Here is a 27,773-nt window from a genome sequence, read left to right as displayed (position 1 = left end):
AGTAAAAGGGTTCCTTATAGGCGCAATTTATTTTGTTATCAACTAGCATATTTTTCTCACAAACATTACTTCCTCTTGAAAAATGTCATGCAACATTAATAATAAATGGTGTATAGTACTGACTTTGTTAGTGGAAAGCAGAGGAGTGCCAGAGGAGAGTTTTCTCCACGAATGGAGGGTGTGCCTCAATTTGCTGTGCTATGAAAATTCATGAGGTGAAAATCTTCCACTAGATGTTTACTTAAGAGAGATATGTGGTGGGTAATTTCTAGCAAATGAAAAAGAATGACGTTTTATGGGCCTTGAAAATGGGCAAAGAAATTCCATAAGAGGGCTGAACTTGAACTACACTAGTATAAAGGGAGAAGACAGCAGATCAGACAAGTTCTTGGTCCATAAATGAGGCTTAGGGTTGTGTCTGAGCAGCATGCAGGAAGAGATGTTAACCATTCTCATGTTCAGTCTCCTTTAGGAGGAAAGGAACAAGCCACAGAACCAAAAGCTTGTGAGATGCCATACCAGCATCAACTACAACCTTGGCTACTGAGGGCTCAGTGGCCTCAGCCCATCTTAGGCCCAAGAGTATCCATGATAGTTCGTTGTTTGCCCAGGCTCCCAGAAATTGGCCTTGAGTCAATCAGTTTACTTTCCTGATAGCCAGAGAAAGGCAACATTGGTGTGTGGATATAGCATAGTCTGGGAACTTGTCATACAGCCCCAAGGATATGAGTTTGATCACAAAACTCATATTTATAAAGCCAAGCATGGGGATAAACATGTATAATAACAGCATGGGGGAAATAGAAGCAGGTGTGGTTCTCAGGCTCCTGGTCAGCCAACCTAGCCTACTTACTCAGTTGGCCAATGAAAGAAACTGTCTAAAAAAAATGGAAAACACGTAAGAAACAACACCCAAGATCAGTTAACCTCTGGTCTCCATGTGCATTGGCCTACACATGGGCACCCCACTACACACATACACACTAGTACACTCAACATATGAAATACATTCAACATACACACACAAACACAAACACAAATGTGTGTGAGAGAGAGAGAGAGAGAGAGAGAGAGAGAGAGAGAGAGAGAGAGAGAAGGCAAGGAGGAGAGGAGATAATAAAGTTGGGTGTGAAAATTCACATTTCTTTCTTTCAAGGGCAGCGTTCTAGTTTTGTTTCTGTTGTGGTGATAAAGCACTCTGATCAAAACCAGTTTAGGGAAAGAATAGTTTATTTGGATTACAACTCCAGGTTATACTTCAACACTGAGAAAGAGAGAGAGAGAGAGAGAGAGAGAGAGAGAGAGAGAGAGAGAGAGAGAGAGAGAGAGAGAGAGAAGGCACAAATTTAAGCAGCTGCTCATATCATATCCACTGCTAAGAACTAAAAGAAGAAAATGCATCCATGCTGCCTGTTTTTTTGTTCAGTTATTCTTCACTTTTATACAGCACGGAGTTCAGTCTCACTCCCAGGATTGGCACCACGGCACGGCCAGCAGTGGAATGAGTCAAATAACAGTCAAGATAATTCCCTAAAGACATGTTCATAATCCATCTCTATTTAGATAGAGTACTCAGTTGAGACTTTCCCTAGGCAATTCCATGTTGTGATAAAGTCATGTTTAAAATGAACCATCACAGCTTTTGGGTAGGTCTCAGCCTGACTCAGGTGGGAAGACCCATCTGATGAGTTCTGGATGTGCTCCCTGACAGGATGCTGTATGTCTGTTAGAGCACAGATAGAGTCCATACATAATGAATGTGTGCCAAACAAATCTTGCTATATTTTCCTTTAATGATGATTTTTGTCATTTTCCTTCTTTCATTTCTTCTTCAGACAAGGTTTTACTGTGTGTCCACAGCCGACTTTGAATCCTTGATCCTTTGGGTCAGCCTTAGGATTACCAATGTGTATCACTAGGTCGGGCTTTCCTTTTCTTACATATTTTACTAATGTTAATCTTCATAATACTCTATTCCACGAAGTACTCATTTCAAACTATCTTCTTCTTATTTGGAATGATAATACATTTTCTATCTTTCATGTTTCCCAACCAGAGAAAACCTTTCATGCTCTATGTCTGACTCTTGTTTCTTGGGTGAAACCTTTAAGTAGCATGACCTTGTACCTCAGCTCTCTGCAGCATTTTGTACTCCGCTCACAGTAAGAGTATTCAAAGGCCTTCAGAGATCACCCGCATACATCAAGGGGCAAGGACAGGAAGCAAAGATCTGGGTATGTTCTTCAAATCAACACTGCAATTGAGTGCCTTTTACCCAAACTGGTGACCTGCTATACAAGAAGACATAAACAATTTATAACCAATTTCATGCAATCATTTTTCTCCTACCCTGTATTAATTTCTTGGTCTAATAACTTGTGATTCTTGCTATCGTGTCCCAGATTACTGCCTGCCTTCCACTCTGTTTCAGGGCAAGAGTTTAAGGAAACCTAAAGTAAGACATTTTATGTTGAAATTCTTAGGAAAATAGAGTGCCTAGAATTGATCTATGCATTATCAGGTTAAATAATAAAAAATGGGTAGGCAAGGTGTCCCATATAAATATATACTCATTCTTTGGTTTGGCTACTCAGTCATACTGAGCTCGCTGTTCTTGAGTAGTGATGTGGAGGTACTGTTTGATCACCCACATGTCTCTCTTTTGTTCTGGCTGGGACAGTCAACTCCCATCACTGTGCTCACCATTGCAGGACCTTCTAGAGAACTGACCTCTGCCAAGACAGCTTAGATTGTGTCTACCTTCTAGAGACAGACAATGACAGGTGGCACAAGGACAGCATTTTTTGGTTCCCTTGACTCAACTGGAGTTTCATAGTGAATTTCATTAAATACTATGCCTATTGATTCAGTGAGAAGCCAGACTCCAGTTGATACCACATCATTTTGTTCCATGTTGTTCAGCTTTTATACCAATCCTCTTCCTCTCAATTCCAGTTGTGGAAAGCCCATTTTCAGTTTCTCACGAGAGTCTGAACCCTTTCTTAAGGAGAGCTCCTGGTATTTGTTGGCTTAATGCATCCATTTGTACCTTTCAAGATTTCTGACAGGCTGCAATGAGCTGCATTTGCCATGCAGCATGACAATTCATGTGCTTAAGAAATTCCAGAACATTTACCTATATGCAATAACACAAGACCCATTGCTCATCATCTTCATTTACATCTTTACATATTAAAAAGATGAGACTAGTGCTTGAAATCTCTTTGCAGAAGAGCCAGAGAAAATGCTGGTCAGTGTCTAAACTAAAGTAGTTGTAAAACTTCTCTAGACATCATAAATCCAGTTTCCTGAGTAAAAATAAACACATGCCTTTTCTCTGTTCCTTGCCATAGAAATTACACTGAATCATTATATTCAATGATATTTAATATATTTCTGTTAATAATTTACAAGAGACTACTTTTTGAGACTATGATATTTAGGTGCCCTGCTGCCTTTGCAATGAGGAGAGCCAAGTAGCAAGAAATATCAAAAATAACCTCTGATAGTCCCAGAGGCCTTGTTTAATGAAGTGTATACAATCAAATTTCAGTAAGCCGTGGCTAGATTATCTATGCCAAGACTTCCCAGTTTTCAATGTGTCTGCGAATCACTTGAGTTTCTGCTTAGATTTATATCTGGATTTGAGAGTCTACACACCTGAAATAAGTCCTCTTTCCAGTGAACGATGTTAATTTCCATTTGCACAGTTCACAGTTCATAGGCTCCATTTAATGAGGTCTTATATATTGTGGTGTTTGTTTATTTGTTTTCTGTGACTGTACATATAGTATAATTGGAAGATGAAATTGGAAGTTTAGCATAGAGGTCATTCATGACTGTAGCTTGCCTCAAAATGTACTCCTGGCTTGTAACGATAGACTGTAATCCCAAAGACATTGAAAGATGGGGTGCAGGATCTGAAATAGGACAAGTGACTTTTGTCCAATTAATTTTCTAGGTTAGATCAAGCAGAAGCTAAATATACACCTTTACCTAGTTTCAGAAAGGGTTTTCAATTTACAAAAATAAAAAATCAAGATCTCAAAGCCATAAATAGTCTAATGAATACTGAAAATAATATCACCTACCTTGCTTGACTTATGAGGCTCGCCCTCCAAAACCAACATCTTTATTGTTAGCTTCTGCAAGACTTCATCAAATTCTAGTATCCATTTTGAACTAAAAAATACTTGAATTATTTTTCTAGGCCACTATAATATTCTATAGCCATATTGGATCAACTTTTTTCTTATATTAAAATGGATATGCAGATTTTTCATACAGGTAGATTATGACACACATAACACATTGTTTCTTTATGTGAGAATGCTGAGAAGTAAATAAAAATAAGTTTTACATGTTTCTAATTTCCACTTTCATGTTTTACATGTTTATAACATGTCAAAATATTGTAGTAGATGGATGTCTTCAAAAATGGCAGAGCAAGGACATCAGCAAATTCTCTCTTCTGTAAAGCTATATGAAATCTGTCAAAAATTGTATCAATATTTTCAGAATTCTGGAAATTAATCCAAGTCTTACAGTTATATGAGACACATTTAATCATCATCAGAGGAAGGATCTCAGTAAAGCAGTCAACTGCCTCAGGACACGCTATCTATAGCACTGTTCTACCATCCTACATTCTGCTTTGTGACACCCTGGGAGACATGCAGCCTCTAAGCATGGTTACACACAGCAGCCCTGCAAGAGCTAGTCATGGAAGGGCAGGGTACAGGATCTCTGGCTGAGATGGAGTGACACAGTATGGGTTACTCTGGTGTGGCTGTGCTAACAGCACCTGACAGGAACAGCTTAATAGAATCCTCATGGCTACCACAGGATTGAAGCCGTCAGCTGAGGGGAAGCAATGATGGAGTAGCTCATTCATAGCATCAGAAGCTTTTCTTGTAACAGCAAAGCTTGAACAAGGAGTGTGAAGGAACCAAGGGCTGAGTGTAACCCTTAAACCCCCGCGCCCTCCATAACAGACTAGGCACAACTTCTTGAAGTCCCACAGTCTCCTAAAATAGAGCTTCCAGCTTGAAAACAAGTATTAAAGACATAAATTGATGGTGGACATTTCAGGTTCAAATCACAAGGAACACTAAACTATAAATAAATAAGTTAAAAAAGAAAAATAAAGGGAATTGCTAAAATCAACTATATATATATATATATGATGTAAATGTATTTTGCTTTGAAGTGTTCTTCTCATGTGTAATTTAAAAAGTATTTGCATAAACCAATAATTATACATCTGCACAGATGAACCAAGCTGTATGATGTTGTTTCTATGGCAACAAGAGCATGCGCACGCACACACACACACAGACACACACACAAACACACACACTGTAGAGAAATTTAGTTGCATTGCAATAAAGTTTGGGTATGTTATAAAACTTGAAGTATGATAATACAACTAGATTTCTGTAAATTAAGATGTTAATTGTGATTTACGGAACAACCACTGTGAAAATAACCTAAGAAATGTTAAATAAATGGAATTAAAATTAAAAGATGAGAAAAACTTACTCAATATGAAACACATTAATTGATGGCTCAATGAAGCAAAAATACAACATATAGAAAACCAATAACAAATTGATGGATAGAAACATTACCGATGAGTAATTACAAATATAATTGGATAAAAACTCAAAGACAAAATGACTTTTAAAAATTACAATTTAACTGTATGCCATCCAAGAAGAAATTCAAAGATTCACGAATGTGTGTGCTTTTATGCATGCGTGCACATGTGTGCTATGTTTCATGATGATAATAAGCAAAGGTATCTCAGTTGCCTATACTGTATTAACTGTGTTGTTGATTTTATGAGTTAATGTGCCTGAGTTCAGTGATATCCATATAAATGACTACATGTTATTTATGGATATGCTTGTGAAGTCTTTCTATGATTTTTCAGTATTTAAATTTCTATTCATGTGGACTGTTAAAAATATGTAAGTAGGCATCATGGAATCCACTGAGGATTTCACCTTCATCATCCAAACTCCAGGTTATTAATCCTTCAGACTCAGACTTAGTTACACTAGCCTTTATGGTTTTCCAGCATACCATGGGATTTTTTAGCTTCCATCAATCTTATCTTGGCTGATTTACATTTAAATCACACACACACACACACACACACACACACACACACACACACACACACACAAACCACACACACACATTGTCAGTTCTAATTCTCTGGAAAACTGTAACTGATATACTAAAATTAAGCATAAGATACCAAGGTTTGTAAGTAAAATGTTCCCCATACATTCATATAATTGCACACGTAGAATACAGTGAATGGTGTTATTTGGGATAGTTATGAAACCTTTAGAAAGTGGAGCATTGGTAGAGGACCTGGACCACGGGGTGGGCCCTCAGGCTTTATAGCTAAGTCACACTTCCTGTTCATGATCATTCCTGTGTATAAAAGCAATGTGACTAGTCATTTCCTGTTTCTACCACCATGCTTTTCCTGCCTTCTGCCATGTTTTCACTGCCATGAGGAGTTTTGTGCCCCCAAGAATTGCAATAAATGATAAAACGTTTCTCCATTGAGTTTGTTTTTCTCAAGATATGTTGTAGCAGTAAACCGAAAAGATACTAAATCAGTATTGTAGAAAAAAAATTGTTACTTGACACAGAAAATGATATTTTATGATGCCAAAATATGAGCAAATATAGTATAATAACTGCAATACATATTCATCTAAAGGCAGAGCCCCAATATCCATGAGGCACAAGGTAGAATTAATGAGGGAGGGAGCAGATGTTTCAGTAGGAATAGCTGCACACCTTAGTGCTCTGCTTTCAATAATGAATAACAAAATTGCACAGATGATCAATGAGGATGCAATAACTACAAATAATACTGTAATCCAATGAGAGATAACAAACATCGCTGAGAGGTAATATCCCACAGTGGCAGAATAGACATTTTTCTGAATAGTGGACAATTCCCTTGATGCATTGCTAGTCAGGTGCCTGCTGTGGCTTTTAAAAGAAGCCTGTGGAATGTGGTCCCTGACTATACTGGAATTACTCCTAAATTGCACAGGGTCAGTGAATAAATCTCAAAAAAAGTTGTAATGCTTTGAAAGAAATGAGAACAAACATATACACAGATATTGTGTGATAAAAGAAAACAGTTGCTTAGAGGAAACTTCATGCTGTCAACACACTCATTAGAGCAGACCAAAGGCTTACAATCAGTAACCCAACATCCTCAGAAAAAGAGAGGAAAAAGGTAAGTAGGGGGAAAGCAAAAATAATGTTGAAAGGAAGAAAAACATCAGAGAGCATATTAGTAATAGAAAATAGAAGAACAGCAACAGAAAATCAAAGGCACAGAATGTCAGCTCTTTGGAAAGATCAATAGTATTGACATACCTGTACACAGACTAACTGAGAGACAAGGTCAGAATACTGAAATTATTAAACTTGTTAATGAAGCAGTTGACATTACTGCTACCTTACAAAAATAATTTTTAAAGGATTATAGAGAAACAAACAATTTTTTGCTAATACATTTGTAGCCTTGGGGAAGTAGTTAGAATATATAAATTAGGAAAATAGGTGAAAAATAAACAGAAAATCTGGTCTGATGTCTAATAAATAGAGTTCATAATAAAGAACTTTCTGAAAAGACAAACCAAGATGAGACGGCCTCCCTGACAAAAATTATTAAAGTTTAAAGACCGAGGATAAAAAAAAAAACCCACAGATTTCTTCAAAATGAGAAAGAATGAGAAACTCTACCCAATTACTAAACAAGTCAATTATTACTGCCATCCAAACAGGTAAGATTTTAAAAAAAAAATCTGTGTCACTTAGCAGGGGATTGAAGCAGATGCTGGGACTTGATATTGGGCCTCCAGGTGAGACAAGTATGTGAAAATGGGGAGATAGAAGGACCCAGACGGTCCTGGAAACTTACAAGAAGACCATCAAGGCTGCAGGATCTGGACCCAGGCGGGTCTGCTCAAACTACTGTACCAACCAAGGACAATGCATGCAGTAAACCTGGAACCCCTATCCAGATCTAGCCAATGAATGGACAGCACATTCTCCACAGTTGTGTCAAGAGCAGGCACTGACTCTGACATGAACTCTGGTGCCCCCTATTTGATCACTTCCCCCTTGGTGGGGAGGCCTGGTGGCACTCAGAGGAAGAGGAAGCAGGCTATCAGAATGAGACCTGAAAGGCTATGATCATATGTTGGGGGAGGAGTTCTCCTCCTGTCATAGGCCTAGGGAAGTGGAACAGGATGAAAGAAGGAGGGAGGGGGGAATGAGAAGACATAAGTGAGGGGATAACAATCGGCATTTATGAATAAATTATTTAAACAAATAAAAAATTCCAAATGGAAAAAAATAACATATAACTACTTTCATCAAAATAAAATAAAATAAAATAAAATAAAATAAAATTAATGGGTCTGAAGAATAGCTCAGTAGTTAAAAGCACTTGTTGCTCTTGCAAAATGCATGTGTTTGTTTGCTGGCACCCACATAGTAGCTCACAAGCAATCCAAAACTCCCGTTCTGTGTAATGTGCTGCACTTTTCTGAGACCCCTTATAGGAACCAGGCATGCATGTGGTACATATAAATATATGCAGACAAAACACTCATATATATAAAAATACATAAAAATAAATCAAAAATTAAAATATCCCCAAACACAATCTAATAATATATATAATGAACTGTAAAAATGGTCAATTCTTAAAGTATAACAAGAAATTACAAAGAAGACAAATGTGTGCTTTAGATATTGACTGATATAAGGAGTGAATTAAGTGAGTGAAGTCCTCAGTGAATATGTATTGTTGACCTTTGAGCCATGGAAACTTAGCTAAGCTTTACCTCATATGAGCCAGGCTCAAAGTTGGCAAAGCCTTCTGCTCTCTACCCAAGCACCAGTGTTTATAGCTAATTGATCCATGTGTAGCAACTTTAGCTCCCTCCTTCTGGATGCTTACAGCCTGAGGCAATCTTACAAAGAAGTTCTATCAAAACTATCTACCCCTATGCTTTGTTTTGTTTTGTTTTGTTTTTCCTAATAAACATGTTGAAGTTCTGAGTTGCTAGTGAGAGTAGGTGCCTGCCAGCAGAGTGCACACTCCCACTTGACTCTAGCTTTTCTGTGCATGTATCTGTGTGTTTGCCCTTTCCTCCTTTCTTGTCACCCCTGGACTGCGTTCCAGGACCCAGATATTACCAGTTGGAGTAGGGTGAGGGCATCAATAGGGTGAGAGGATTAAGAAGCAAAGCATGGCCAGGTGAATTTGGATTTCACTAAATTCAGGGGTCCTCAGGTCGTCCATGTCCGGAGAGTAACTAGATGAAGGAGACAAGAAGCAATGGGCTGAACATGACTCAGTAGCCAGGGTTGTTTCAAACTTCAAGAGTCTATCACTGAGAGGCTTATTTTAGGCATATTTAAGCACAGTGCAGTTTGGTGAAAACTCTTTTGGTGATAATTAACTCAATTCCACAATGTACAACAAAGCATATGTAAATCTCCTGTGGGAACAAAGCACAGTTGTGACTACATTGGAACTCTTTGTAGAATCCATGAAGACAGGTTCTGTAGATTGACTGAGAAGAACTGACATATGCTAAGAGTTTGGGGAAGGACTCAGTGCTGGAAACACTCCAGCTACACAGACAACTCAAAGGTTGATAGGCTGGAACAGATGTCCACCCCAGTGTTGCTGGGTAGATAACAAGGTTTCCACTCTTCTCCTTGAGGGAACAACCCAGTGTGCTGCACATTTCAGGTTCCCCTAGTGCTTATGTATGAACACAAAGACTTCCGTTCCTCTTACATCTGAGTACTTTTTGATACAACATTGGAACTCACTTATACTAAAAGTAAGTAATTATCTTCTAAAATTCACATTCAACTGGATTCTGCATGCTGTACCAAACAACCCTAGTATAAGGGGTCATCTTCTCAGTGCACTTGCAAAAGCCAAGGGGGGTTAATTAAATAGACAAAGAAGTGAGGAGGGAGATAAATGAATGAATAAGTAATCATGTAGACATTCACTGTGTGTTCTATGTTATATCAACTACAATTTAATTATCTATCTTTGGAATCAGGGATCATCAATGGAGATCACAGAAGGTCGTTTGACCTGGGCTACCCACGTTCAAAGGTTGCTCTAATTTTGATATGTCATTGTAATCACTACATTCAATTATCCAAAAGGATGGAGATAGGAGATATGGTTAAATGAGATAGTTTATTAGTTTATTTTAAAGGCTTATCATAGTAACTAGTGATAACTAGTAACTAGTCTTACTTTTCAATTGCCATGGATACAGTTTGTTCCAAAACCTAATAGCTTAAAACAACTCAGATTTCTCACTTTGTATTTCTAAAATTCAGGAATTATTAAATCAAGGCATTTGCATCACAGTACACCCTTTAGGGCTCTCAGTAAAGGAACATTTTATCTTTAACCTTCCAGGCACGTGCTCCAGGCATTCCTACAGAGGTTTTTTTCTAGCCATGAAAATCTGACTTTTCTAACTCATACTTTCCCCTTTCCTGGCTAACATTCCTGACTCCTTCTTGTGGGGACCACTGTGGTTCCACTGGGCCCACTCTGGTAATCTAGTACAACTGATTCATCCAGGGGTCTTTAATTTAATTGTAACTACAAAGTCTCACTTATGAGAGAACTTATATCACAAATTCTGGGTATTAAGATGTAGCTTTTTGGGGGACATTATTCAGTCTTCAACAAACAGTATGTGTTAACCAATAGTTATATCTCACTGTTTTCTTTTTATATATACTAGTTAATTAAAAATAAATGTAAAAATACACTATTTTCTCACTTCTACTTCTGCATTTTTAAATACTGCTTGAGCTTCTTTTGGCTGTGAGAGGCAGTCTAATTTTTTATCTCAATAGTGGAAAAATAATATAGTTTGGTAACACAAAACCAGTGGTTTGTAATCATGGCTTCATGCTAGAGTCAGCTGGAATTCTTTAAAGTCCCAATGCCAAGGCTGCACACCAAATCCATTAAATCTGGCTCTCTTGGGACTGGATCCAGATTTTAAGGACTTCAAAAGCCTTCCATGCAATAATTCTAGTGGGAATTAAAAAGTGGATGACCTACTATCCTTTCTGTGACTGTAATTTGGGAAGCAAGCTTTGGGCAAAAGGCTCAGCTTTAGTGGCACCAATGAACTAGGCTTGGCCACCTGTCCCAATATGATAATTAAAGGGACCAGTAATGCTGAAAATTAGAGAGAGTTAATCAAGGGGTCCAGCAACTCTAAGTCTGTCTTTGGGATGCTGACAAGTGCTTAAGCCTAAGCAGATAAATAATTGGGACAAAAGGCAAAAGGAATCTCTAAACAGTCCTGGTCTAAATTTCCTCATTATTCTAACTATTTCAGGTCTGGTCTGCCAGGGTAGTCTGGAGGGGACACTAGACATCAGATCTATTCCAGGGTCTATTCTATTGGTATCTATTCTGTTCCATTGTCCCTGCTATTATTGGTGGCTACTTGTCCTCGTATGGGGGCAAGCTACCCTACAGCCTTTTATTCTTTCTAAAATTCAAGGTGCCTATAGATCCAATTTTCCTTTCATCTTCAGTGATATGTGGGCCTAAATGAAGAGCCCACTCTTTGCAGCCAAGGTGGTTTCCTGGGCCTTCTTTCACTTTTCATACTTAACTAATTTGTGTTTTTTTCTCCAGTCTGTTATATTTTCTTAATATTTTTCTCTGCTCCCCATAAATCTGTCCCACCTCACTAGTGAAGTACTTGCTTCCTTTGTGACCCAATATTCAGTATCATATGGCTTATACAAGACAGAGGGTGAGCAAAACAGGATGGTATATTTTAACACTGAAAGACCAGTTAGTAACTGTGAGCTCTCCATCTCCCATTCAATTTTCTCCTCTGAACCATAAGGTATCAGAAATAAAACTATCTATAGTCTATCTAAGCATCAGAATTCTAAATATAGAAAAAGATCAGAGTCCTTTTGAAGTGTTGAATGCAAATATTGAAGAATAGATGTGATTTAGTTAAAGAGTGGCTGTCTCAATTTGCCTCTCATAGAGAAGAATCCCATCCAGGATTTGAGAGCATATGTTGCATTTAGGAGCTCATCACAGAAAACAGGACAATGAGGCAGGTGACACAAGCTGAACTCTCAAGATTAGGGTCACTCTGGGCAACTGGAATTGGTTTCTTGTAGATAAGTCTAAATATTAGACACATAAGCCTTCAGGGTTGCTGTACACAAGGGAAAAGGAACAGGGACACACCACAGTGGCTTCTGGGGGGGTGGTCACTGCTGCTTGGGAACTGGTAATTCCCAAGCCCAAGTGCATGAGGGATGGATACTCTATAGAAAGAGAAGGCCGTGGGCAAAGAGAAGCAAATTCTGACATTTGGATATTAGGTCAATGTGCACCAGAAGGATAAAGCCAAAGGGGACAGGAGCAGATAGTGATGTGGTAGCTTCATTTTTAAAATGACAGTTGATTATTTTTCCTTATTCATTAAATGAAAAAAGTAAGGAATAAGTAAATTGATGCTTTGAAGTACACAAGGACCCTTACTCTTTCTGAGGAAAGGCAGTGTGTTGAGGATATTTTTTTCTCCTGTAATGTTCTTTTGGATTCTATTAGAAATCACATAAAATTAGCTTATTTGTCATATATAGAAGATGCCATCTCACAGTGGAGAACCTTGTCCTCTGCCTCTTAAGATCTTCTCACTCCATCTTTTGCCATGTTTCCTTAGGTGTAGGAGTTCTGCTGTAGACATATCAGTTGGGACTCAGTAGTCCACAGTCAGCAGTTTTCTGAATTTTGATGATTTGTGGATTTCTATAATGGTTTCTAACTGATGGGAGTAAAAGCTTCTTTGGTGAGAGATGGTAAGAGCTTCACTTATCTGTGGAAATAAAGATAAGTGTTTAGAGTAGTCACTTGGAACACCAGTTGACATGACAACATGGATGAATGAAATGTCACCAGGACCTACCCCCTGATAAAGAGTTGTAGGGTCTTAATGCAGCGATTAATGGCTGCTGAGAGAGGGAAAAAAAATCAATATTTTCCAGGAACAAGTCCTCTAATAGGTTATCCAATCCTTAAACACAGGAGCATACCAGAAACACTGAACAGACTCAGCAGGCTCTATTTACAATATATTATGTACACACACACACATATATACATATGAATAGGCCAGGAATTTGAGAGGGGTGGGGAGACATGAGAAGAGTTGGAAGTAAAGAGGGAGGTATGAAAGTAACTTTTTTCACTTTTTTATAATTTCATCTTGAGGCTTACTGCTTCCATCTGATAACCTAGACCTTGTCCTGGAAGCTTCTAGCCTCTTGTACAATTTAGACCTATAATGTTTTTAGCCTCTGAGACTTACTGCTGAATGAGTTCACTCTTCCTAGTTCTTGTTGAACTCTGGCTGGCTGGTTCAACTCAGTTGAACTGGCACAAACTCCTTTCAAAGATGACTGATTTAATCTGGCTTCTCTCAGTTTCTCACTGAATTGCTCTGTTTGGCCTCAGGCTAACTCTGGCACTCTGTTCTAATCTTCTGGCTCATCTCATTCTCTGGCTCATTCTGCCTTCACTTGTGTCCAGCTTGCTCTCTCTAGAATCTGTCTATGTAAAACTCTCCTGGTAAAAGCACCTCTGAACTCCACAATCTGAATTGCTACAAACTCAACTCCACTGCAACTGTTTTTAAACTCACTCTCAAATCAATTGCCTGCAAAGAACTCAGAGATCTGCATGCCTCTGTCTCCTGAGTGCTGGGATTAAAGCTGTGTACACCTTTTTTTTTTTTTACCTTAAAATTGATCTATACCAGGCTGCCCTTGAACTCAGAGATCTGCTTGCCTCTGTCTCCTGGGAATAAAGGCATATCTGTATTCCACTTGGATCATAGAGTCCTAGAAGTTCTTTAGATGTGATCTCTTGCCAGAGCAGCCATGTTCCAAATTAAAATTCCTCGACAGAAAGAGTTGAAAATGATGTAAATATAGGACACATACAAAAGTCTCTAAAAAATAAATTTAAACTATAACAAAATAAAATTAACTTATTTGGGGACCAATTAGGTATATTTCATTTCAGGCTATAAAATGACACGTTTTCTAAAATACTCATAGGCTAAAGAGATTCTCAATACCACAAGCAAGTTAGATATTAATTTCAGGTACTGAAAACATCCCGCTGTAGGTATTAAGTGAATGTGGTATGCTGGAGCCTGAGGAAGACAAAGTGCTGTTATCTGTCTCTCCCATTCCTGAGCTAGAGCCCCCCCCCCCACACACACACACTGATACCATGAGTACAAGGATTGGCTCTGCTCTCTTCCCACTCAGGAAGTAAAGTCAGGACAGAAAAAGATAGTGACAATTAAGAGGAAGTAAAAGACGTCTTTTAGCCCTGGATTTTGGTTTAACTCTCTTGTTGGCTGAGAGTCAAGAATTTTGGTGCAGCTGTAGCCTGTGTAAGACAATACTCCCACCTTGAAATGAGACAGCCAACACTTGTGATGCAGCAGCTATGGCCTGTATGATGGCTCATACCTGGAATCACAACCTTTGGAGGCAGAGGCAGCAGGATTGCTGTGAGTTTGAGGACAAACTGTCCTGACATAGTGAGTTAAAGGCCAGCTTGTAATACACAAAAACAACAACAGAAAGCTGAAATAGTTAGGAAAACGTGTATGATATCTCAGAAAGATTATGAATTATGTTTACATTGAGAACATATACTGTGACCTTCTTGTGACCTATGTGTAGTATGAATTCTTTGAAAATTTCTGGCATGTTTTTCTATCTTAGCCTGATAAAACACTTTAGAACCTCATTTACCAAAGAAAATTACTAAATAGAATTGCTTACGTCAAAACATATTGCTTAATCACGTGAAGTTAGGTATAGATTATATTCTTAGAAAAATTTCACTTCAAAACCACAGAATCTTAGCTGTTGTTAAAACACTTGCAGGTAGCTCTTTTCTCTTGAGAAGGCAATACCCATGCTTGGATATATACCACTGTTGTCGTCGTCATCATCCTCATTATCTTCTTCCTTTTTAAAAAAATTTATTTTTGAGATTATTATATAATTACATTTATTCCTTCATTCTCCTCCCCCAATCCCTCCACATAACCATTCCCCACTCCCCTTCAAATTCATGCCCTTTTATCAGTAATTATTATTGCATCTATGTATATATATGTGTGTGTGTATACATTCTTAAATATAACCTGCTCAGTATGTAAAATATTAGTTGTAAAATGACCCTTTGGCATTTGACAACAAATTGGAGTGCTCTTTACTGGGGGTGACCATCATTCCCATCCCAGTTTCATTCGGTTAACCCACATCATTCCTAACAGCAATCTATTTATACTGGTCCTTATACCCACAGATAACTATAGTCCTTTCTGCTCATCAAGGAAACTTTTGGTTGCCACAGACAGAGATCACCATAAAAACCCACAACCAATCCAAATGCAGAGTTATAATGCCCAGTGCCGGTGAACTTCATTACCTAAGACTCAAGGAACAATGAGGAAAACAAGGTGGAAACGCTGTAAGAGACAAAGGATCAGGGAGATTTCTGCGAAATTTTGTCTTCCAATAATATCAGACATGACTGGCCAAATTTGAGTTAAACAAGGATGACATCAACAGACATGCTAAAGTGGATAAGGAAAATGCCACAGGGCCTCAAATCTACTTTTTTTTTCTTATATATCTCTTCTCTTGATAATATAATTTACATTCATCATATTTACCCCTAAATAACACCCTCAAGTAACAGCTACATAGTCTCCCTTTTCAATTTCACCATTTTTATTTATTTATTTATTTATTTATTTATTTAATCAACCCTTCTCAGTCCACTTAGTGCTGTTCATACGCACGTAACCATAGAATCATTCACTGCTGGGATATGGAGAACTTTCTAGTGACCACACTCCTAAAGCAAAGTGAGTATCCCTTCCCAGGCAGCCATCAGCAAATAGCTCCTACTTTAGGGGTGGAACCTCACGAGCCCTTCTCTGTTTCCCTGGAACCTTTAACAGGCTTGATCTTGTACAGGTCTTGTGTAGGTAATGCCTGCTGCTATGAATTCATGTATACAGCAATCATGTCATATCCAGAGAACACTATTTCACATGCACCTCCCCACTCTCTGGTTCTTACACCATTTCTGCTCCTTCTTTAATGTTATTCTCCTGAACCTTGTGGTAGGGAATGAGTCATTGATGTTGATGTTCCATCAATGGCTGACCACCCATTGTCATTTTGTTTTCAGCCTTTGAACAGCAATGTATCTCTGTATTAATCTCTAGCTATTACAATAAGAAGACTTCTGACCAAGATTGAGGGCAGCACAAATCTGTGCATATAAACATAAACATGGAGAATTTAGTTTGCCAACATGGCCATTTTGAAAAACAGCATCACTAGCTTCCTCTTTGGGACCTATGACTTTCCTAGTTATATGTCTTAAGCAAGATTACGATACCAGAATGAAATGCCTCTGTGAAACAAGCTCCAAATACAAAAAGGCAAGTAGTTGCCTTCACAGTCTTCCCACTGTTGGAGTAGTGGGCATGTCTTGCTTGGCAGGTTGATATTGTAGCGTGTAGTTTTAAATACAAGATGAATATATTTTGATTTGTGTTTATTTTCCCCTAGTAACTTGTACAACCTCCAGCACTATGAAAGCTAGCCAGTGGGGAGATTCCGAGGAGCCAAAAGCTGTGTCCTTCAACCAAACTGTATTAAATCTTCAGCAATAGTCTTATGATCTAGTTATGGTGAACAACAAATTCACAATGGTGGCATCATGTATTGGTTTGGGACCTGCCTCTCTGACCAGTTAGTATGAGGGAGATAACTTGTATCTAAAGTTGTGATTTTCATTTAATAAACCATGTCTTCTGAAAGCAGCACTGTACATGAATATGGGGTGCTCCTCTTCACACTTTGAGAGCAGTGACGTGTGCTGATACATGACTATAAATCCAGAACTACGGACAGATCTCTGTTAGTTTGAGACTATCCTGGTTTCTAAAGAGAGTTCTGGGCTAGCCAGGTGACATGCGATGCTGCTTGGGAAAAACAAAACAAAGCAAACAAACAAAGCAACGACAACATGATCTGCGCAGCTGCAGAAGGCATGACAGTTCACCAAAATAAAAGCAGGTCAGCTCTGAGAACTGCAAGAACTGTCAACTTGGAAGATACGCCCAGTGATGGAACAGGGGCATGAATGGCATGGGAATAATGAATCGTACTCTGAGTGGACTTAAGCCCTACTTGGTGAGATAAAACCCACAGACTGTACGGTTATGAAGGCCGTGAATATATGGTTAGAGCATCCACAGGCCCTAAGACAGAGTCTATTACTATTCTTCTCTTAGGCAGTGCTCTATTGCTGTGAAGAGATGCTATGACCAATGCTACTCTTATAAGTGAAAGTATTGAATTAGGGTTTGCTTACATTCAGGGTTTTAATCCATTATTGTCATGGCAGGAAGCATGGCAGTGTACACAGGCAGACATGATACTGGAGAGGCAGCTGAGAGTTTTTTATCCAGATTGAGGAGGAGCAAGAGAGAGGGAGAGAGGGGGGAGGAGGGAGAGAGAAAGAAGGAGAGAAGGAGAGGGAGATACACACACACACACACACACACAGAGAGAGAGAGAGAGAGAGAGAGAGAGAGAGAGAGAGAGAGAGAGGGACTGGACCTAGCTGAGGATTTCAAACCCCAAAGCCTACCTCTAGCAACACACTTCCTACAACAAGGCCATACCTCCCAATTCCTTTCAATAACATTACTCCTGGTGATCAAGCAGTTGAATATATAAGCCTATGCAGGTCATTCCTATTCAAACTTCCACATATGGTGAATGGATTTAGTATTAAACTAGCTTCTTATCACTCATTGCTATTCGCATAGACTAGTGCGTTCTCAACACTCATAATAGAAAGCTTTTTCTAGCAGTAAGTAGTTATTAACATAGAAATCCACAACTGGCCAAGGTCAAGAGAATAAGATGAATGTAGGAGTGCTTAGGAATACTCAGGAATACTCAGCCCTAAATTCCCATTTGGGCTGAGTCCCCATCCCATATGTCCCCATCCATATTACACTTCCTCCACCCAAGACACATAAGTCACTATGGCGTTTTGAGACACTAAACCCAGATGATAATGATGCAATGCACTTGTTTGGGACCATGTTAATCACTGACTATTACATCTCTTCCATACTTTCTACGTTTCTTCAGGGAGATGGAGCTTTCTTATTGTTCTGGATTTTTCACATGGTTCAAAATATGTGACCATCTATGACAACATATGTCTTTAGCCTCTAAACATTTACTATTTACTGTTCTTTGAATTAATACATGGGAGGAGTCACAGACTGAGAAAACAATACAAAGTCCTTATTGTATAAATTTTAACTCTTGGGCAGGCAAGATAGTTTAACAGGCCTTCAACCCTGAAAACTGGAGTTCAACCTCAGGATTGACATAGCGGCTATCCTTTGACTTATACATGTGCATGGTGTCATGTGTGTCTATGTGCAAGCACACACACACACACACACACACACACACACACACACACACACACCCCAACCACACAATAAATAAATGAAATAAAAATGTTTAGCTTTTTGCTCTTAGGTCACAGTTTAGTTGTCTCTTTTATATGACAACTTGTGTTTTCGTTTCCAAAGATGTTTTATAGATTTTATAAATTTTGCAATGACTTTATAAAAGCACGTTAATCCTTAGAATCATTGCTATATGGGGATGGTGTGCTGAACGTCATAGTGGGAGTAACAGTGCGGTTCAAACAGAAAGTGATAAAGGTGCTGCCTCAGGGTAATTAAGTGACTGAATGAGAAATCTTCACTTCATTGTTGGTCTCAAATTGTACATAATTAGCTTCACTTCTTTACTTTGTTTATGTTTCACATTCCCCTCCACCCACTCTTTGCAGCACACATGGAGAGCACTTGAAACTCTAGTCTTCATGACAGTCAGTTAGACCATCTCAGAGAGAAAGATTTTCTTTCAACTTGGTGATCTCATCTTTTGAACTTTATCCGGTTAGGTTTCAAAGATATTGTATTTCTCTCGGATGAGACTCCGTTGCTGGTGGTAATTTTTAATTCCCTTCTATGGTGGGTAGAACATAAGGACTCAAGAAACTCTAAGCAACGCAAACACAAAAATGCATGAGAAATATCACTCTAAGTCTCCACGAAATATGATGTAACATCCACCAAGTTATTCTAAGATGTGATCTTAGATAAACAAAGACAGAGCTTGCCTGGAACATTCCATCACAGTGGGACATGGATGCCTCTTGGAACAGGCACTGAGCGATCTCCTTTCACACTTTCTCACTTTCAAGTTCCAGGAATCAAAGGTGATGTGCTGGTTTAAGTTTCTAGGTTTTTGTAATCAAGATACTTTGGATTTAAAAAAAAAAACATGCCAACTCACTGTCTGTGTGACAATGAATACATTGAATAATTTTTGGTAACATTGTTTCTTCACTGTAAACTTTTCCACAGATCTACTGCCTGGAGATTACATATTTCCTAAGGCTATGTTCAATTTTATTATGCAGTATCACAAACATTTTTACAAAAGCAGTATGAAAACATCACAGAGAGTGAGAGGAAGCTAACAAAGGAGAATGAGTTGCAAATAAATTCCCAGCTTCAGTTGGATTCCCAGTGAAGTTATTTGTTTCATCTCATTTCATACCAAAGAAATAGAAGTAGTGGAATACCAAGCCAATGCTTGAGATTTGGAATTATGGAATCCAAAAATCTTAGCTAATCTTGGATTACTGAATGTCCCAATCCTTCTGATACTAGGTGTGCAAGTAAAATGAAATTAGTATCTTGAGAATTTTCCTTCAGAAGAAAGTAAAGGCTCTTCTTTGTTAGAAGCAAAGTGCTGAGATAGCAAAGTTGGGGCTAGAGAGATGGCTCAAGTGGGTAAAGCATTCACTGTGTAAGTAAAAAAACTAGAGTTCAGATCTCCAGTACTCACATAAAGGTCAGATGGTCTTGGTTGCTAGTCTATAATCCTGGCACTAGGGAAGCAGAAATAAAGGATCCCCCAGGAAGGTGGATAGCTAGGCTAGAAAGATTACATATATACATATACACATACACACACATACACACTCACCTCCAATGTCCACCATGCATTTGAACATATGACCACACACATACATACATACCATGCACAAATACTCATGCAAAAAACACATAGCAAAGCAACAAAGAGTCTAGCTAAACGGCAGGGTATTTGTCTGCCATGAGCAAAGCCCTAGATTCGATGTAGGGTGAACTAAATATGTTTTTGTAAAGAATGTAAGACTTCTCACATTCCATATCTCCTTTAAACAAAAATGAAAGTCTGTCTTGCTGTCAGTATGAAGTATTGTGATGCTGATGCAATGTCACTTACAAATATGAAAACCACCACATGCAGTGATAGCTTTGAATAGTTAATTCTTTATACCTATATTTTCTACAATAACTCCAAACAACTCACACAGAATAATGTTCATGCCTAAGCCTTTATTTGAATACTAATTCACTTTAGAATTAGAACCACCCAGAATATACACAGGTACCTGATCCCTTAGCATATATGTCTGCTTTTGAAGTTACAGTAACTCCTAACATCTGTGATTAAATAAATAAAAGCCAAATTGGACTCTTGTCAGTAAAACTGGACCATTCAAGGCTTTTCCCTGGCTGGATGTGTGAAGTGTTAGTACCCTGCTCAGTTCCTTGAACAAGGCTTAACAATCAATTTATAGACATCTTTACACATGGTGCATTGTGACTGAAGGTACTTTGACATTTAATTATCAAGAAACTTAGATTCAAATCGACTGCCATAGTACGTACTGTCCCTCTGTGAAAAGCATAGTACTGAAAGAAGTCTTTACTTATTTGTCCTATGTGATTTCACTCTAGTGCTCTGCTTGGGTCCAGACTGATACTGGAATTTACCTGAGTACTCTTCCTGCTTCATCTGGCTTCTTCCCGTTCCTCCAGCTCTCCTCTGCGCTTTCCAGATTCTCGTGGTTTCTTTGCTATTGCTATGAAGAGACACCATTGCCACGGCAACCTATAACAGAAAGTACTTAATTGGGGGGCTTGCTTAGAGTTCAAAGGTGAGTTCCTGTTTATCATGGCGGGAACATAGTGATAGGCAGGCAGCTATGGTCTTAGAGGAGTAGATGATAATCTGGAAGTTGGAGAGAGACAGTGACACACACACACACACACACACACACACACACACACACACACACACACACAGGGGGGGAGGGAGAGAGAGAGCTGCTGGACTGGGCTTTTGGAACCTCAAAGCCCATCCCCAGGGCCATATTTCCTCCAACAAGGCCACGCCCCCTAGTCCTTCCCAAAACAGTTCCAGCAAGTAGGGACCAGGCAGTCATAAGTGATCCTATGAGGGCCGTTCTTATTTAAACCAATGCACCACTCTTTCCTGAGAGTCAGTCTCTGCACATAATGTCTCATCTCAGAGATAGGTGCCTTAGAACATGAGCCCAAAAGGATGCTCTTATAAGTTATAAAACTAAGGAAAAGTCAGTGACACAATTTGTTCAAATCACAAGAGAAACAAGAAGGCTATACTTGAAGTCCTGTCTACTTTTTCCCTAAAGTTGTGTTCTAACAATCACATTCTCTCGCAGAAAACTGAGCAGGCAACACCAACTAAAATAAGGGTAACAGATAGCATTAATAGTGACTCCTATAAGGAGTCCCTTTCTTCGCAACTCAGGATCACTCGGGTCTTGTCGGATACTGGGAGGAATGAAGAAACTTTCTTCTTTTGTTAGTGCACTTATGTAGCCCGAGAAGGTTTTTTGTTTGTTTGTTTGTTTTTGGTTTGTTTGTTTGTTTCCAGAGAGGGAAAAGCTTTAGTCTTTGCATCAGGAAAGCATTTGGATGTTGGGGAAGCAAGGACTATGAATTAGTTCACCAAGTCCCATTTGGCAATGTGGCTCCATAAGACAGTGCCCTCCTTTCACTGTAATCTGTATTTTGTGTCAGAGCCAGATGTGTAGCTTTGCTGGCCACTTGTTCCTATTCTAGCCCTCCAACCTGCTCCCAATAAATGCCTGCTGATGAGGGACTCGGTGTGAACTTAAAACTGGACCTAACTGTACTTCAGAGTGATTTGAAGTTCCGCCAGGCCCTGCATCAGTGATTGCCTTCAAAGGTGTGCCTGAAGGAATGTCACTTTTATTATTTAATTTCCAAACCTCTCTTTGGTTTTGATTTGATTTTTTTTCTTTTTTCTTTTTTTCATTAATGCTACATCTTCACTGTATCCAAGCCTAGTCTCAAATTCATGCCCCTCCTGTCTCAGGCTTCCAAGAGACTTTAGTCAGGTCGAGCTTAAAATGTATCTTCTTTTAGAATGCTACTTGTAAAGAGATAACTCCTACATGACTCCATAATTAGATAAATATTTGTATGGTATTTTGAAATAATCTATCTTAAATGGCTCATGATGCAAGGTATACATATTAACATACAAAGAGAATAGTATATACCTATTAACAGAGTTGTCTAAAGAAAGAGACTATATCATCATGGCCACCAGTAACAAAAATGCACACACATTACATGAGAGAAAGGTTTGTGGGTGTGTAGGCAGTTGGATGATAGATAGAAATAGTAGACGCTAAATCACCAGACCAAAGTTACACATTCCACATTGGATTGAAGTCCAGAGATATTTAACCCCATGCATTTAATTGCTATGCTTACTGCTTCTTTTTCTTGTATGCATGGTGTTTACTCCTTGCCAAAATAGAGCTCTTAGTGGATGCCTTCTAGCTTTATACCTTGGGACACTGGGATTGTGTAATCAAGAGAATATTAAACATCATCATATTCTGGAAAAGGATCTCCTATATGATAGCAGAAAAACACTAAAAGATAATCCCAATTTTACTCTAAGGATGGATATCACAGTGGCCTCCGAGGGCGATAGCCTGTCTGCCATGCACTTCAAGCATGTAGCAGAGATGTTTGTTGGTCAGCCTGTCTGCTGTGCACTTCAAGCATGTAGCAGAGACATTTTTCATCAATATTATTCATCTGCTTTCTAAGGAAATGGACATCTCTGATTTTTGTATTGTTTGAAGTTGTACTATAAATGGGCCAGCCTGACATTTATAATGCAGTTTATGGTGTCGATGTTGTACAATAATTAAAAACCACACCCAAGACTGCTGGCAATCAGGTCAAAGAGCTGGCATTTGTATTCAGTAAGGAGTCTCTGTTGAATTTATTCAGCAGGATTTGAAAAACATAGGCAACTGCACGCAAGGGTGAGGTCAGTGCTCAAGCCTGGGCCTCACAAGGCTCAAGGATTTGTTCATGTGCCCTGTCGGTGTGATGGGAAAACATCACCTCATTCCCATTAGTGTTAATGGAGCCAATCATATGAATACACTACATATCAATGTGTATCCTCTTGTGTTTTGATATCTTAATGCACAAAATTACATCTCTAGGGAAAAGCTTGCATCCTCGTAAGTGCTCCCAATTCCCATTAATGCTAATGGAACAGAGACACACACACTCAGTGCTGCTCAGGAAAGTGGGCAAAATATGGAAGATGATTAGGTTTGGGAGTATCAGAAGAGAGTTGCAGAAGCTGCAGAGATTGCCTAAAATGATCTCTTTCCAGGCTAGCTGAAACACTTTCATTATACACAGCTATTTTTCTCAGAACTATCAACAGATAATTGACCACACTCTGCTCTCCAGGAGGGAAACAGTGATGTTGAGACCTGTTTAAGAATAGACTTGGGGTGTATCCATCAAAAAGGGGGTAGGGAAAGGGAGAAAATTCTAGATATTCCTGTAGAAACAGCAAGGCGAGGCAGCTGGAAAGGGGGATGTGGGGGCTTTTGTTTTGTATATTGTCTCACAGAGTGGGAAGCCTGACACAGAGTCTGTCTAAGAAGTCTGTAAGGTAAAGTCTAACCTGGTAGACTTCCCACTGCCTCTCTAACTGTGCCATTTTTAAAGATTTTTTTTTTTTAATTTGTGAGAAATGCAAGATAAGCAATTTTGGCTTAACACCCGCCCTTTTCTCTTTGTAGAGAGGACACTGGCACAGGCTCTGGTATCAATTGAAGTTATTTCGGAGGTAAAATTACACAACTTGGAGATAAGATGGTGTGACCAGAATTCAAATGAAATTCAAAATCGAACAGCCCTCACTCTCCTTCTGAACAATTTTGGCTATTTTTCTGATCGAACAAAAGGCATGCGCCCAGGTCTGGTACACCTGCAACTAAAACCATATTTTGTAGGTGGGATCTGTAAAGTACAGAAGGATGCTAAATGGCTTCAATTTTGGGGTCACAACGTGTAAAAGTTTTTCCTAGATGTCTTCATGCCTCGTTTTAAGGGTAGAGCAAAATATATTCTTACATCTCGTATTTACCATTTCTAGAAAAACAGTTTCATTGGATGATAATAACCCTTGCATATGATTCATAGGCCCAAGGACTCTCCAAGGGGAAAGAGACAATGAAGACAAAGCAAGGAAGCAGGGAAGAGTAAGTGTTGTTGTGAACTAGGGTTAGGAACATGGAGAGTTCAAAGCCAGCCTGAGCTACAGAGCAACACGGTAGAATCAGTCCTCTCCTTACAGAGGTGGCATACTACCCATAAGCAATCCGTCTTATCTTCTGGTTGGTAAGAATTTTAAATCCACTCCGAAACTCTGATGAAATCAATGGATTTTTTTTTTGTCAAGAATATGTCTTTGTGTACATCGCTAGGAGAGCTACCTTAGAGTATTCAGGATCAACTCTTCAGGTTGATTAAGGCAAATTTATCAATGAGACTGATCAGATATTATCAAGACACATAGGAAAATGCTCTGCTTCAAGTGGCAGTGCTACTTGTTCAAGTGGCTGAATAAATAGTGTAGGCAAAGGTGAGATTTATGCAGAATTATTTACTTACACACACACACATGTGCACACACACACACAGAGGGAGAGAGAGAGAGAGAGGGAGAGAGAGAGAGAGAGAGAGAGAGAGAGAGAGAGAGAGAGAGAGAGAGAGAGAGAGAGACCGCATTTAGGTATTGAACCGGAATCATTTAAGTAGGGCAGAATCACTTATACTTTAGTATCGTTCCATTACGGGGACACTGACATTGCTCCACGCTCACCTGCCTCTGAGTTTCAGTGATTTCCTAAAAGAAATGCACTGTCTTCACATGGCACCCACTGCCCTCTAGGACAGCATTCTTGTTTTTAATCTTTCCAAGAAAAGGACACCATTCAAAACTGTACCCATGAGGAAAGAAATAGTAGATAACATTGTTTCTAAAACCCTTGACAGACAAAAATGCAGCTGTTAAACCCTCCACTTGATGGGCCTTCAGAAATAAGGAAGCTTTGCTATGTGGGGCTGAGAGGATTGTGTTTAATGGAGTTTTAACATCCAAACACTGGGAGGAGTGTCTCCAAAAGTGAACAAGAACCAACTCCTCAATCAACTATATTCATCCCTGATTTTGCAAGACACAAATTACTGTGACCTCAATTACGACAGAAGAAACGTGGCTCCTTTTAGTGCTCATTTCCTAAGGGGAGAAAAGAGGTTCTGCTTGATAAAAGTGAGTAAATCAGACAGAATAGCATGTTAACTGCTTCACTGTTCTATATTTTTCAAATTATTCTTTGAAACTGGTTCAAGTTAGTTAAAGGAAGAATTGGATTACAGATATATATTTTACTTAAACCAGATGAATTTTTACATTTTTTTAAAAAAAACATCAAAGTTAATTTTCTAGTCTTATAATTTACCACCATCATTTCAGGCTGATCAAGCTTTTGAAGTTTTAAAGAAGGTCACAACCAAGATAAGGACGCTTTCCACAAATTCATTATTCCTAACTATGTGCCCAAATGACTGTGTCTGACCATTTACTTTGTAAATGATAGGGAGAGTTCTGATCATGTCTGTGGCCTTGAGAGACTCTTACCCATCCCACTTCTAAAAAGATTGAATTCTTTTTCTGTTAGTTTCACAGTTCAACTTGGTTTCTAACAACAACACTGAATTCTGTCCCATGGAGAGAAAGGGAAGCCTTGTGGCTTCTCCTTATTTAGTTGACATAGAGGATACTCACCTCTTCTCTCCTGTCTCCCACTCTAACTGATGGCTAAACATAAAGCCTAGCAACTTGAATGTACATACACAAGGAATTATAGGTGTACTTTTGAAGGGAACAGAACATTCATTTTCTTAATTTCTAAGGTGTTTTTCATAAGAAACAAATCCACTGAGGAAGATACCTATCAGAAAGTGACATTCACTATTAGTTTTCCACTCAGCCACTCTCTGTGCTTGGCTGCAGAAATGCAAAAATGGCAGATGATGCCAAGTGAACCATAGCAGTTGATTAGCTCGTAGAGCCAAATCACAAAATATGTAGAAGTGGGTTAAAAACATCTACTACTTATAGCAATCCTGTTAACCTGTTAAAAACAAAGTTCCCTTAGTTAATCTTAGGCAAGTTAATGTTAACAGTTAGTGCTAGTGAAGCTTACTGAGAGAAAATGGCAATCAAAGATCTATTCTACTTTGCACCTAGTACTACCAATTAGATGCAGACTTAAATATAAAAAAAAGTCATTACAGTGACTGAGTCTGATATGAAGGGGAGCAGATAACCTATAAAAGGCCTGTGGGTGTACACATATCACACTGTTTCCTGAGAACATGAACCTGATATCCTGTACTCACTCAGGCATTTTGACCTAGGTCAATGACAAAAGACAGTGCGTCGCATCTCAAGATCAGTGTTGGAGGTAGCTTGGTGTCTACCTCACCATGTTTCAGGTGTTATTTCACCCTGTGGGTTTTTTATTTTATGAAGATGGTTGGGGTTATAGTATGGTTTGAGTCACAGAGAGAATGCACAAATTCAATATTCAATGTATTGAATGTATTTTGAAATGAGTACTGAGTGACATTTCAGAAAACCAGACCGTAGGGAAGAAACTTTGTCAATTTACCAAATTCAGAAGCCAAAATTCAATAAAACTTTCAATCTGATAAGCAGTCACATATCTCCATTTATTCCTCCTACACTTTTGAAAGTTCTCTCGTCTAACATTCTGCCTTAATCTAGAAAACAGAAGCTATGTATGTACTTTATCTAAAGTAAGAACAACTAAGCCCTAAATAAGATTTTGAAGGATTGACCTGAGGACAATCCACAGTGTATCCTGCGTGATCAATGTGTGTGACTCACACAGCTCGATACTTCAGCTTTCCTTTGTCTATTCACTGTTCTCTTCTACACTAGGATTTCTGTATTTTAAAGCTTTCAAGATATACTGGAGAAGGCTTGCTAGTCTGGGTATATAAGTCAAATTGTACATGCAAACAGCCCTGTAATTTCAGTATAGAAATACAGCAAGTTGTGCTTCTTGTTTATAAAATACCCACTGAGCTTTCCAGGGAGAACTACCCTCCCTGAGGAATCTGTCCTTTGCACAGACACTCATTGCACCAGACTAATGCTGTGCCATAACACTTAGCCATACCACCAGAAAAATGCGGCATCCTGTTCACCAAAGC

The sequence above is a fragment of the Acomys minous genome (genome assembly GCF_964271855.1).
Source record: "Acomys minous genome assembly, chromosome: 3".
Taxonomy (NCBI): Eukaryota; Metazoa; Chordata; class Mammalia; order Rodentia; family Muridae; genus Acomys; species Acomys minous.
The sequence above is the reverse complement of the archived record's forward strand: the minus strand, read 5'-3'. Positions refer to the sequence as shown.